The following is a 12,780-nucleotide window of genomic DNA, read 5'->3' on the forward strand; positions in this document are numbered from 1 at the left end:
ATCAACTACAAAAATCGTGCTAGCTCCCTCATTTTTTAAACGATTTTCACAAAACATGGCTCGATTTAAAGCTTAGTAAATGATTGATGTGATGGTATATTTACATTTTTATTGTCTCTGAAAATTAGGCTGTAAATGTGCAAGTACTGCGTCTTCCGCTGTCAAAAAAACAGATTTTACCTTCGTGCCAGAATCTATAGAGACATGGGGCACGATGTGGCATAATTTTCTTGGAGGTGACCTATAACCACAATATGGATCACCATGGTAACGTTGATGTTTTGTCAAATCTTTAAAGTTCGATTTTCATACTCCTGTGTTTCTCTGAAGTTCCCTCGATTTGACACTAACGACCTTTAATGGTGTGAATGGGCTAAAAATGATGAGCCGATAGTGATGGAGGTGCATCCAGTGCAGGACACCTGACAGCATGTGGTGGAGGAGCAGCTTCCTGGCGGCTGACAGCTGACACGAAAGGTTCCTGACAAGTTTGGAATGAGAGCGGGAAGGTTTGTGCCCGTACGAGTTTTCATTTTTTTCTGTATGCCCTTCAGGCTTACTAATGTTTCGCTCCCTCCACATCATTAACCGTAAGAACACGCTGTTGTTTGACTAACCAATGCATGCTCAGAGTGGGGACGCTGCCCTCAAATGATCAATTATTCAATTCACATGGTAGTTTGAAGCGCTGCACCTATTTAATGTCCTTCACTCCGGTGTTTGACGATGTGTAAGTGGGTGTTTTGACCTCAAATACCTTTTTCTCACAGCCTCTCGCTGCTGTTGGGTTGAGTTTAAAAGCATTGATTAAAAAAAAGAAAGGAAAGAACCAGAAATAAAGGAAAAGCAAAACACAAAAACAACTGCTGAATGACAGCCTAAGAAGGATCTTTACTGCCCCCCACTGGAGAGATGAAGAATAAGAAAAATCAGACAATATGAAAGAAGAAAGAAAAATATCTGGAAGCGATGTTTTTGTTCATAGAAACCAACATTTCCTAATATTTTTAATGTGTAGCACTAAATAAATTGCAGTCCTCACTTTTTTTCGTAGAATTACATCAAAAGTTCATTGATAAAATGTCGTTTACTCATGAAATTTTCACGTATTTAGGGGGAAGATGTAAAATAGGATCCTACTCACACATCTCAAGCGTGCTCCTCACACTGAAAAATTACGGCTGTGAAACATTACAAAATGTCTGAAAACCTTTGGGCACTACAGCGTTGTCTCCTAGCAACCAACCAAAAGGGTTTGCAGCACACAGTGAGGTAATATTACCTCAAATCATCCAGTAATTTGATTTGTATTGTGGATTTCTTTCATTCTCTATATTCTGATTCAAGAAGTTTTCTTTTTTGACTTATCCATGTGGAAAAATGTCCCACAACAGCAACACAGATCCCGTATCTTCTTGGAGAAGCTCACAAGACGAATTAGTTTTTATCAAAAGAGCAAGTTTGAGTGGACAAATACCAGCTAAAGCAGTACATTTTGTGCCAGTTACATAGCTGGCGAGCAGCAGGAAGTTTTTCTTACTGAGCTGCCTTCGCATTTCATAACTCCCCTGCCAAAAAGGCGAGTTCCCTTTGTGCCGTGATGCTGTGGGATGAAACAATGCAAAGCAGAGCATCTCAGCGAGGATCCGATAGTTCAGCTTTATCTGGAAGTTCGGTCCCACTCAGCGTGTCTCGCAAGTTTGAAGAGCATATGCTGAGTCCTACTGGTCAGTTTCTGATCCAAGGATCAATCCGCCTCCTCTTCTCGTCCAAGTGCATCAGAAGAAGCTCTCGCTCGTAATGATCCCTAGTGGATCCCTGGTGTTAACAGAAAATTGAATGAGATCCAAGAGCCTTTTCATTGCTGGGCTGTAATACTCCCCATAAAATAATCAGCTCCACATGCGTTTGTAGCTTTTCTGTCTGACAAAAAAGAAAGAAATTGAATGCTTCACAGGTTTTGCTCTTTTTGAGACTTACTGATCTGTCTGCGTTATTTAATTTAAGACAGAACTTGCAATTTATGACAAATATCTGGTTGGGGAAATACATCCTGAAAAGCCTCCGTTTAAAATCTGATATACAAACATTTAAACATCAAATCCAATTTGTTGCTTTAGGATTCTTTAACACTAGAATCTTCTGCCAGACTTGGTTTTTACCTTCATTTGGTTTAATTTATCATTCTTAAGTGTGACTGAAACTGCTAAGAAACATGTTGTAGTTACAAAAGTTGGTCTGTTGGGGCAGTGTTTTGCTAAACAAGCCCTTTCCCACAATTAAAAAAAAAAAAATCAAAAAAGAAAATAAGCAAGTCACAGACTGTATAAGTTGGCTGATCAAAATCGATGAATCAATCTGGATTAATCTAAGTTTAACAGATCAATAATCGATTCATAAAAGTAGAGATCGATCTAACACATAATGCTAAAGTCCACTAGCTTCATGCTAACGTATAATGGAATTTCCTATAGGACGGCTAATGCTAGCGCTCAGTTGAGGGGGATCTTTTTAAGAGGAGTAAATTGCGTACAAGCTAGAAGAGCTATTTTGTTTAGGATTTGTGGGTAATTACCATTGACTGTATAATAAAACTGGACTGAGTGACCCCTCCCCTTTACCTTCCAAACAGGAAGTACCTCCAGGCTCCAAGAAGCCATGTCATTGGAGCTGGAAGTAAACCTTTTAGATGTTTTTTTTTTGTTTTTGTTTGTTTGTTTTATTTTCTACCGGTGATGTCACACTCACTCACTCCAGTTCTCATTTATGTGAATGCTAATCACCTACGAATGATTCTGCAGTCATGACACGTCCTAACAGTTTTCAAAATGTCTGTTTTCTTAAACTTCAGGAACATCATTCACTGCTGCGACCTTCTATACTTTAGCCCTTATTTCCTCTTATTTGCCCCAAATTGCTGCTTGGACTTCATTGTGCAGATCTTCTTTGTGTGCACAATCAATAAAAAACTATTGTTTTGTAGCTAGGAAGCTGGTACGTTGGCTAAAAATACTGCAACCCAGAAAAAGACATGTCAGTAAAGATGGTATATGTGCAGCTTCTGAGCTGTTCGAAACATTTTTCCTGTTTCTATTAAAAATCTACCGTCATGATGGTATCAGTGGTAAATTAGGCCCAAAAGACAGACAGACTAGACTTTGATGATTTTCTCCATTACCAGAATATTATGTTGGCCTGAACTCCACAATAACAATCTGTACACCTATCAGATGAGCACCTGTTGCACCTATCAAGCCTTTAGGTCCTTTAAGCCACTCTTTTATGAAAAAGAGCAACAAAAGCAGCAGTTTTTCTGGCGCTTTCTTTTTATGTCTCCGCCTGAGCAGTGGGGGCTTCAATACGACCCTCCCACATCTCCAACTAGCAACATGGACGGTAAAGGTAGCTCAGCTGTGGTTAGGCCCCGAGCTGCAGGTAAAGGAACTGATTTTATTACTCTTTTGTCTTACGGTACACTATTTTGATAACTAATTGGTTCGGCCTGGTGTGGAGGAGGAAGAGGAGCGACCAGCGACTATTGATGATGTCATCAAGTCTGAGTAGCGTCCAAATTCAAGGAAACTATTTCTCCATAACTCTCTGTTTGGAGGGCTAAATGTAGGGGTAGGATAAAGCCATTGGAGTAGGAGAAGAGCTACGGTCACACAAGGCATGTGTTCAAGAATGTGCTAAACGTGCATTCTTTAAATTACATCTAGCCCTTAGTGTTCACATGGGACAGGCAGGGAGGGGCTTCATCTTCTTTGTCTACTGTTTACTAGTCAATACATTCTCATTCCCAAGTCGCCCAAGTGACGTTTGGTTAAGGACCCGTCCACGTCACTTTCTGAAGTTTTGGTTTTCCCATCTCGTGTTTTTCTGACGTGCTGGCTTTTCCAATTAAATCAGGGGTCCGGTCGTTTTGTTGGACGGGGTACTGGACGCGGACTGAACCTCAAGACCTGTCCGGTGCCCTCACCCTAGCCTTGTCTGCGTCTGGTACCGGATCCAGAACCGGTACAAATCTACGTGCAGTTCTGGTGCCAATCTGTCTCCAGTGCCACGTACAGTACCTATCCACGTCCAGTACTGCATTCGGTATCGATTCAGTCCGGTACTGATCCACGTTTGATACTGGGTTAAGGTGGGGTTGGTCATTTTGTCGGACGTGAACTGAACCTCGGGACACGGTTGGTACACCGAGCCTAGCCTTGTCCATGTCTGGTGCCGCGTCCGGTACCAATCCGTGTACAGTATGTATCCGCACCCGGGACTGCATCCGGTATCACTTCCCATCCAGTACCGATCCACGTTCGGTACAGAGTTAAGGTGGGGTCTGGTCGTTTTGCTGGAATCGGTACTGGATGTGGACTGAACCTTAGGACGCGGCTGGTACCTGTACCCTAACCTTAACCTGGTCCGTGTCTTGTACAATTTCCAGAACCGGTACCCGTGTCCGGTACCAATCTGAATCTGGTTCTGGTACTAATTTGCTTACAGTACCGAGTATGGTACCTACCTATCCGTGTCTGGTACTGCATCCAGAACTGCATCCGGTATTGATTCGCATCTGGTACCGGGTTAAGGTTTGGGTTAGGATACCGGTGCTTTCCACGTCCCAGTACCCGACCAGTACCGATTTGCGGCCCAGAGGTTGAAGAGCCTTGATTTAATTAGAAAAAGCCAGTAGGTCTAAAAACGATGAGTTGGGTACACCCGAAAGATCCATTTTTGACACAGAGGGTTCCTTAACCATGTGTCAATATGTGACGACTTGGGAATGAGAACGTGTCGCACTAGTGCACGTCTGCCACCTACAGTTGGTAGAAGTTTGGTGCAAATCCAGCTTCAGGCTCTTTCTTTCACAACACTATTCTGATATTTGAAAGTGCCATTTTATTCTAGCTATAATTTTCCGCTGGTTGGCACTTCCATGAATTAAAAGGAGAGCCGTCCATAAAACATGATTAAAAATCTCTGATTGTTCAAAGTTTACCTGGTTTATCTTTCAACACACATTTAATGGCTGAACATTTTGTACGTTGAACTTGAAAACGATCTTAAAAATATGCATATCTACGCATAAATGCTAAAGTTTTAGACGTGGAAGCCCAAAATCTGCATTTACTTTTCACTGAACATGCGTTGCCGAGGGCAACATAGCTTCACATTAAATTATTTTGGAAGCAATACAATCAAACGAAGCTTCCGCAATATAAAGTGTTGCTACCAATAACAACTAGCACCTTCTGTAAAATTCATCACATCAGTTGGGATTAAAGAAAAATGTGCCATTTAAGGCCTAAACCCCCGCGGGTGCCTTGCTCCGTGGTTTCTGAACTGCAAACACTGAATAAAAAGATCACCATCCGGCCCAGCATGACTTATATAAACATTACCCTCCATGTATTATTAAAGATTGTGTGACTGAACAGACTCCGTGACCTCTGATGAGACTGCAGTGTCTGTTGGAGGGAACATAATAGAAAAATCTTGAGCCTGATTCTGTTTGAACAGCCTTTATATGAATTATGTCAGGAAAGTATCAGCCTCATAGCGAGGACATTAAATATGCATTGGAATTTCAGAGTGATGTTCAGAGCCGCGCACACCTTGTGAAATACATATATATTTAAAAAAGCCCTTGCAGCTTTGCGTTGTCGTTTGAGTTATGGCTGTATTACAATTCTCCACAGTCGGAGACTAAATCTACTGAAAGTCTGAGTGCTACACCACGCCTCCACACCTCTCCTCCTCTCATGTAATCCCTCAGTGCTGCAGCTCTCACACTAAGACAAAAAAAGAAAAGAGGACGCACACACCCACATTTGCACCGGCTCCTTAATGTGTGACATGCATATTTTATGGACAACCTTTCACTCCAATCTCAGGGCAAAACCCGAGGGGACTCTCATGGTTGGAAGTCGCATCGACTAGACAAACATTTTCCTTCCAAGCCGTCAGGAACCAAACTGGATTATACTTCCAGCTCTGGATTACTTGTGAGGCAGTGCTGGTATTACCAGGAACAAGTTTGACTTGTGTTATATCAGGTGCTTTTAGGATGAAAGCAAACAAGAAAGACTTTGTCTTATTTTTGGAGAAATCCCTTAAGAGGAGATTGATGTTCAAGTGTGCAGCACAGGGGGTTCCTCTGAATCTTTTCACATTATGAAGCTCATATTTTTATTGAAAACACTGACGAAACTACACATCTGAAAAAAAATTGTTCATGTGTTTCTGAGTGGGAACGTGGTAACCTTGCATAGCATCTAGAATCACTCCTCAATGCAAATACCACACCGTAATCTGTTCATTTCTTTTAAAAGGAGGAATATTTGTGTGACTCACCTAAAAACAACACCTGTACAGGATTGTTGCTCTTCCCTGCACTGTGCTTTTCTTTCCTGGTCTGAAGTATCTGAGGTTTTTCCAGGGTTGTTCTGGTCACAACCCCAAGTGCTCCGATCACCACAGGCGCCATTGTCACCTTTACCCTCCAAGCTTTCCCCAGTTCCTCTCTGAGTTCGTATTATTTCTCCAGTTTCTCATATCCCTTGGTGTTACCATAACATCCACCACAGCAACCACAATGTCTGGTTGGTTCGCCATTATCATCCTGTTCGTTTGTATCAGGAAGTCCCACAACATCTTGAATCTCTCAATGTCCACCACTTTTGAAGGTTTTTTGGGTTGTTTCCAGATCATTATGAGTACAGGTTGATGCAATTAAGACATCTTCTAAACTAGCTGACTCTATGCTGTTTGTCGTTTATCTCAGAGTTTAGTATGTAGATCTGCTGAAGACATACAGGAAAACCTTTGACTTCTGTCAATGCCAACCAGGATATCATTACAAAGCATTTAAAGGAACTGATACCATATTTTTCACACAATAGGACAATGGTAATAAATAGTCTCTCTTCAAACCTGTGTAACATAGAAGGCAAACCGAGCTTACTGTAATGCATATTGAGTGAAACAAAAGAGAAAAGTCTGTCACTCGGCCATACTTTAACTGTGTTAATACTAACTCTAGAACTTGATAGTAACATGCTACATGTTAGCCATGTTAGAAGTGTTAGCATATTCTCAATACCCAAAACTCCCCAAAGCTTAGTAAAAAAATTAGTTTGGTACTGCAAAAACAAACATTACAATGACCAACCTCGCTAGAAAAAAAAAACATAGTCCGACAACATAACAAGCCACGTTAGAAGAGTTAGCATTTTAAAAATACCTATAGCTCCCAACTTTATAAAATCCAGAAAGTGACTATTTGTAAAAAAAAATGTTGAAATAAGTGGAAATCCAGACAGAGGAAGGGTTAAGGTTAGGATTGTGGTTACGGTTAGGATTAGACCACCAAATTGTACCTGCCTGTGGCTGTTTTCTGCAGCTCACCGCTTCTCCAGACGATGGAGCAAATGCAGAGAACAAATTTCACGCATCTAGAAGCATGACAGCTGATGAGCCTTTAACTTTAGGTTTTAAATTTAAAAATATGTCCGATGGGCATCTCGCCTGCAAGCAGATGATGGGGAAGTTTATTGAAAAGTGCCAAAATGCCAGAAAAACAGGCCGAAAAAGGTTAAACCCTTAAGGTGCCCAATTAAGAGAAAAAGAAAAGATGAAGAGGAAAAAACGAGATAAAGAAAAGAGTACGTCTTCATAGCTAGAGATGCACGTTCTTTAGTTCTACCTGCCACTGTTTATTTTTTAAGGTTTCATTTTCTTCAAAAACGTTGGCTACACCTTTACTTGCATTGACAGCTGTATGTGACATTAGCATTAGTGGTAATCATGACTCGTGTCTGCAGCAACACTTCTTGTATAATTAGTTCATAAATGTTGAATGAGCTGCGATGATTATGCAGCACGCTGCTGCGATAAGATACTAACGGGACAAATAACTTCTGATAAGTTATTACTTTAATAATCATTAATTCATGTTTTCAAAATTAAACAGGGGGTTTTTCACAAATAAAGTGTGTTTAATGTGAGCCAACATGCATGAAATTTACTTTTTTTTTATTTTCATCATGTTTGGTCCCATGCTACATGTTAACACTAAACCTTTATTGCACCAGAGTTAATCCATATATTTTTGGAAAAAAAAATGCTTTCAGGTCCACCTTATAGTGGGGAGAATACGGCACTTGTTTTCTGCACTATTTTACAAATAATTCACACAATGTGGTTTCTTGAACTCTTTTTTTCTTTTTTACATTCAGTTTCTCACAGAGCCTGCTAACATCTTGCAAGTTTTTATTTATTTTTCTGTCTTTAGTCAGCTTTTTCTCACAGTAAAGTCAGTTGAAATTGTACATTTGCATAATGTAGAGATAAAAAGTCATTGAATCTAAAGTTAATACTTTTGTCATTCAGAATAATGGTGTGTATACTATCTCCATCTATATCTGTGTTTACATTTTTGTGGTTGGATTACACCACTGATCTGAAAAATAAGGGGGTTAATGGACAGCTAGAAATACTTAACCCCCTGAGATAAATTAAATGTATTATCTTTATACCTAATCGATCCTATGCTGTGTGGATGATGGAGAGTTGGAAGGGTCAAAGCGTTTATTTCCTCTGATGCTATCCTCTGAGCTCTGGGGAGATCATCTTTCAACTTCTTCTGCAACAATCTGAGTGATCCAAGGTAGTACACTTATCGATCATCCCTGGAAAGAAAAACTTTCAGTCCAAAATAATAAAAAAAAGTAGTTCCCAAACCCTTTGAGATGTCATCCTACACTTTCTAAAAATATATGTGAAACTAGAGTTTGTACAAGAAAATCACTTTTAGTCTTTTCCGTTCTATTTTTTATGCAACCTTAAATAATAAGTGCAAGGAAAAAACGTCAAATTAAGCAAAACGGGAAAATGAGTTATCATGAAAAATGAATCTGCAGGATCTGTGAGAAAATCACTGGTTTCCTTTCATCCAGTCAGAGTGGTTATGCAACGGAGGCTCTGAGAAACAGCAGAGCCTCGGACTGTGAAAAGCAAGGACCTCTTCTGGTAATAACACATGAGGTGAGAGGCTGAGAAACTGCAAGGACAAATGAAACCGGATCGAGTTTAAATAGCCAGCCTTCTGACAAACATTACTTTGCTCCAACTTAAGCCACAAATTAGTCGGCAGAAAAAATCAACTCAAGACTGTCGCAAAGAATCGGGAACCTCTTTTTTCAAGGGAATGTCTTTCCTAAGAATCACATCATCTGCATAAAGTGTAAACCAAATATCAGCCCAAACCTCAGCATGGGTCCAGATGAATAAAATGCAGTTTCATGCAGAAAGTATCAAAAATGTCTCACTTTTAGTTCTTTGCTTTGCTTTTACAATAGATCATTAAATTGTCTTAAAACGACATGATGTCACAATATCTAAGAGATTAGTTAAAAAAATAGCACGAAGAAGTCATCTCTTAAAGTCCCCCTTTTTAAGTTTTTAACATGTATGTGTGTTTTTTTCTTGTGAAAGAGAGAAAATGTAATAAGAAATCATTTTAGGTTGTGGGATTATTGTTAAAAACTTCATAATGATAATTAAAACACTACTTTGAACGTTTTTTTTCAATTAAAAATTTGTCATGTGGTACTTTAATGCTACGTTCACACCAAAGACTATGATTTGCATTCAAGAACGCGTTTAACTGGTGTTTTTAAATGCGCTTTTAGCATGTGGTGTTCACACTAGTGTTACTAGCCAATACTAGTGCATGTTCACCATCTACAATTGGAAGAAGTTTGGTGCGAAATGTTGAAGTGGCACAAATCTTGTTCCACACTTTTTCGTTCATAACTCTATTCTATATGCAAGTCTTGGTGTGATATAGTTCTGGACGGGCACAAACTGAGGTTATTAATTTCTCCTCCATGACCAATTCTCAAACAGTTGGCACTCCAATGTTCTTCAAAGGATCCATACGTCACTACCAAATCTCCCTATCTGGTCAAAGTTTAATGTTTAATAGGGACATGTTTGTTTCTAGATCCTAAAAGAAAAGGATGACACGTCAACACACACATTTACGTGAGTTTACATAGACTATTCATTGGTGGTGGCTTGAAAGCATATTTCCAATCGTGGTGTTTATGTAGCATCGTATGTTACGCTTTCATTAGATGCACTGGAGAGTTTGTTTGCATTCTTGATGCGGATGAATTCCACTGGAGAACACTCATTTTTGCAGCCCGTATCCGCCTATACTAGCAGTTGTAACAGGTACATTTTTAAAATCTGCCAAATGAAGCACATCAACGAAGAGTAGCTCCACCGGTGTGAACAAAAAGTAGAAGAAGTCAGAAGTAAAACCAGTCAGGGAGAAATACGCCCTCGTCACTCATTCTGATGGCAAAGAGGTCACACAATCCAGGTCAAAGATCCCGTTACCCCAGACTCACCAAACTGACTTAATGAGAAACAAGAAGAGTGGCCTGGTGAACTCCATGCCCCCCAGCAAAGGTAATTACATTTTTAATTATACAATCAGGATCTTATCTGTTGATGAGGCTCATAACTCTGCTCCCTATTAACCAAAGCTACTAGTAAGAACCCTTCATGCCGGCGGTTACAGACAAAAGCATTGATGGTTGTTACAGAAGGTCACAGGAAGAAGATTTAGAAGCTCCAAACTGAAGCATGGATTTCTCCAGAACGCTGTTCTGATTGTTTGGGTGTTGTGTTTGCATTTTGAGTACAAAAGTCTTGTTTCCATTGAACGGTACGGTTCAGTATTTCCATTCTAAAATGGACCCATTAAACACTTCCGACCCGTTGGGGCCTCCATCAGGTTCAGGTCCACTTAAAAGTGGAATGGAACGGTTGGGGCGGAGCTGCTGTAGCCACCCATCGATTGACGGAAAATTATGACGACATTAGAACCTTTTAACCTTCATAATACAGCCACAATATCAGTTTAGAGTCCCGTTTTAACGTTTAGCGTATTCAGGGGTCTTTTAATTATGATTATACCATTTTTAGACAATTTTTTAAAAAAGGGTCATTTCTAGGACATAGTTTCTGCAGAGCGACAAGAGTTTATTCGAAATTCACCTCTGAGTTGTGGGTGTAACTGAGTGGGCCCGCCCCCTTCCCATCATCCATCTGTTCACATCAAGGTCCTCATACTAGCTACTACATCATTTATATAAGACATTATTTTGCAGCCCCGACTTTAATATGACAGTTTAAATAAATAATAAATGGAAATTTTACAGTTCTGTGTGCGGAGCTGACGAAACAACCAATCATGGTGGAGTTCATGACTCTTGGGGGCGTGACATTGACTGAGCTTGGATCCACCCCCTCCCTGGACTAATGAGTTCCTTTACTTTTTTTTTTAGAAAGTGACTATTTTCACATAATTTTCTCAATGCATGCAGTCAGTGACAAACCATTTGTGACAAAAATGTGTTTTTGCTACGTCTTTGGTCCATTGTTTATATCTACTGAACAATAGATATTTGTATTTGGGATGTTTCAGCTTCTTTTATGCTTAAAACTTTGCATTTGTGATTGTCGTAGGATCAGAAAAGTCCTTAGTAACAGTAGCTAGCGTTGTTAGCTCCTGTCGTTTCATCAGATATCACTTAGTAGTACATAGATATGAACAAATGTTCATTAAACTTGTTCAGTAGACATAGACAATGGACCAAAGATGTAGAGAGTGGACGCAACAACATATTTTTGGCCCAAATGGGACTCCATACGGCCCAGCCTGAGCCAGACTCTGCCTTCAGTGGTCCCGAGGTAAATTGAGTTTGAGAAATCCTGGTTTATATGCTAGTTTACAGACCCGCATAACCTAACATTAGCGGTGCAACAAAAAGGACTAGCATTACTGGACCTATCAGAATGAATCCACTTAATCCTTTTCAAACTGTATTTTTTTCTGTTCTTGAATCACAACAATTTGAACAAAGAAATATACAGAAATGCAATTTTGAGCTTAATGTGCTTTATATGTTTCCTCCCATCATAAAAATGAGACAAAAACATGTTTTAAAAAAACAAAAACACAATTTTCTTCAGATTAGGTCTTTAAGTTTAAAAAAAATCTGAATTAATGCCTTTATTTGACTAACTCAGCACTAGGAGTGTGTAATTAATTATACCGGCTGTCAAACAAGAATGAATTAATTGTGCGGTGTGCAGCTACAGGAGACACTGCTTCTACAACAAACCCGGCAGTTCGTGTTTTTGTGTGTGGGTGGAGCGGCGTATGTGTTCTGAGTGGGAGCGAGGCCACAGCCGGGGTCTCTCTGAACTCCATCCTCCAGCCTTTTTCACATCTCACTGTCAGACCTCTCTCCACCATCTGTGAGCTCCTCGCAAGCCTCATCTTCGGTGTTTATTTCGAGTTGGTCTGCTTTTGAATTTCACATGAAGCAGTTAACAAGTTCTGGCTTTTGGCTCATCTGTGAAGGTGTTGGAATCCATCTTTATTCCACAAAATCTTTCAGCTACTGAAACGTTCTCATAAAGATGGAAAGGTTTGCTTTTGACGGCTGAATGAAAGTGGAATTTTAGACCAAACAAACATGAACATCACAACAGTCTTTTGAGTTTCCCTTAAATGACATTCAAGTTACATTTAGAGCTGTTGGGATGCTGTAAAAATATAAAATAAAAATTACAAAATTCCTGAATAAGCCTCTGCTGCCCCCTGGTGGTGAGATATGAAATCAGCACGAGGTGTTAAATCCAAATATAGGTTAAGGTAAGATAAGATACAATACGATAAGATATTTTCTTGAAACAGGAAAA

Source organism: Oryzias melastigma, linkage group LG12 (assembly GCF_002922805.2).
Source record: "Oryzias melastigma strain HK-1 linkage group LG12, ASM292280v2, whole genome shotgun sequence".
NCBI lineage: Eukaryota > Metazoa > Chordata > Actinopteri > Beloniformes > Adrianichthyidae > Oryzias > Oryzias melastigma.